We start from the raw sequence: 2,212 nt of genomic DNA on the forward strand, positions 1-2,212 counted from the left end.
ATTGGGAAGACCCATGGGAGACTGCTAATGGGTTATCATACGTAAAATGCCAGAAAACGTAAAACACATTGATAGTGCCATGTTGCGCTCACCCCTGCAGAGTAGAAATGTCACAATATGCATGAAAAGACATAGGAAATACTGTTAATTATAGAGATATTTGCTTCTGCAAAATTAAATATTACACTCAAGCCAGAAGTTGGCTTCTCATGATCTAATAAGGAAATATGTGGGGGGAAAAAAGCACTCGGCTCTGGGTAGTAAGCTGTGGTTACACTTCCAATCTGTAGCAACACAGAGCAATACCAGTGCTGTTGGTAGCCTGCACAAGAGGTACAAATATGCTCCAATAATAGTTTGATGTGCTCACATTGCCAATTCAAATACAATCTGATGGAGCAGCCGTAGCCTTCACTGCAGGCTCTCTGGCCCTCTAGTATGCCTCTACTTACCCAACGCTCTCTCCTTGCCTTTGTGTGGATATGTATGGGTGGGTCTATGTGTTTATACACAAACATTTGCATACACATATGTGTGCTTATTAGAATGGCTGGCTCAGCTTTCCAAGCAGCTGCTTTTGGCATTTGATCTGTATTTGAACTGACATGAGTTGATCTCACGCGTTAAATTGTCATCTTTTAGGAAGAGACACACAGAGACCTGTTACAGACTGCCTGCACTGCATGCTGCTCTGTGGCGTGAGGCTGCTTTCTGAGTAGGTCCCCAAAGGCATGATGTTCCCACTGAAATCTCAGCAGTGCCTGATTTGGGGCACATCTTAAACACGTACGCCAGTGGTTCACACAGCAGTCTGATGTAGAGACTTGATGCTGCAACCGTGGAAGTCTCAGAGCAGAATCCATGTGGCATTTTCACTGCACAGCTTAATGCAGATTAATTGCATCACCTCTGCTGCCCATGGAGGTCTGGTGGTCTGGTGCCTGTTCTCACAGTTGCCTTCGAGTGTGCTGTGGCTGGCGGTTTCTTCACTTTTACTGTAGTGACATTTTCAGGCTCGCCTGCTTTGGCAAGCACTTCACTCCTCGGTGATCCAGGGAGGCAGGTGAAACCCAACGCGAGGGACACGCCCGCGCCAGCCGTGCGGGAAGCAAAGGGGTTGTTAGCGGCTGGGCTGCCTGTGTGACACTGCACGCCCTGCTGAGACTCGGCCCTTCCCGGGGCTGCCCTGAGCTTATTTCACCCCTTTCTCTCCCGGAGCCCCCAGGTGGAAGCTATTCACCCAAAGAGACGAGCAAAGTGCGAAAGCGGTGGCATGCTGCCTGGCAGTACCAGGCGGGGGCCATCCTCCCGGCGGGGAGGAGAAGCAGGAGTGGGCCGGAGTTGAGGAATGCTCGCCCGGGCACGGCAAGCTCTGCACACGGTGGCAGGTGGCCCCCTGCCCGCATCGTGTCCAGACCCCAACGCGGGGCTGACTCCAAACAGACCTCAAATTATTATTATTATTATTATTATTATTATTATTATTATTATCCGCCAACCAAGCAATCAAAACTCAGCAAAGACCTGGATGTTCTGTTATGCATCTCTGTCTCTGTACGTTGCATCTTTTTCCTACCATTTCTTAGCTCGTGTATTTAAGTTCTGTCATAATTTTTTTAGGGAAAAGAGAAGTAAAGTGAGGAATTGGGTGTCTAGCAGCCTCATTCCCTCTGCTCCTCTATTACTAATCTTGGCTGCCGCTTTATCCCGTTAACGTCCAGGCCGGGCTGACCCAGGGGCACCGGGCGAGGCTGGGGCGGCGCAGGGGGCAGGGACCACCCGGCTGGAGGCTGCGCCGAGCGGCGCACCCAGGGCAGAGCTTTTGCTGCGCCTCGGGAAGGAGCGTCGGGCGAGCTACCTGGAGCAAGCCTCAGCTGTAGGCTCGAAGCGCGGCGGGCGAGGCCCCCGCGGAGGCGGACTCATAGAGCCCCACCGCGGCTGCATGGAGCGGGTCAAGGCTTTCCTAGATGCGGAGGGATGTAATAGCCAACTTTCTCCGGAGTCGAGACTGCTCCTTGGTGCGTGTGCCTCCGAGCGGTCCCGAGCGGTGCGCGTCCTCGGCTCGCCGACGAGCCCCGCTCCAGCGCTCGGCGGGCGCCTTCTCGCTCCTCCCCGTCCCCGGGGCGGCAGGCGGTGAGCCCCGCGGAGCGCCCTGGGGCGGCCTCTGCGCGGAGCCCCGCGCGGTGCGCGGCGCGGCCGCGGGGGGGCGCAC

The 2,212-nt window shown here is 54.7% G+C and overlaps 1 protein-coding gene across 1 annotated transcript in view; it reads left to right on the forward strand.

Moving 5' to 3' along the window:
• The first annotated feature begins 1,747 nt into the window (after positions 1–1,747).
• Positions 1,748–2,212, forward strand: part of TRPC4 (transient receptor potential cation channel subfamily C member 4) — a 132,226-nt gene continuing 131,761 nt past the window's right edge. Inside the window, exon 1 of the mRNA XM_042014227.1 lies at positions 1,748–2,018. The gene's annotated coding sequence lies outside the window, so the exon portion shown is untranslated. The remainder of the gene's footprint in view (positions 2,019–2,212) is intronic.

The sequence above is a fragment of the Corvus kubaryi genome, unplaced genomic scaffold (genome assembly GCF_017639235.1).
Source record: "Corvus kubaryi isolate FWS band 111438036 unplaced genomic scaffold, C.kubaryi_AGA036_p1.0 split1-65, whole genome shotgun sequence".
NCBI lineage: Eukaryota > Metazoa > Chordata > Aves > Passeriformes > Corvidae > Corvus > Corvus kubaryi.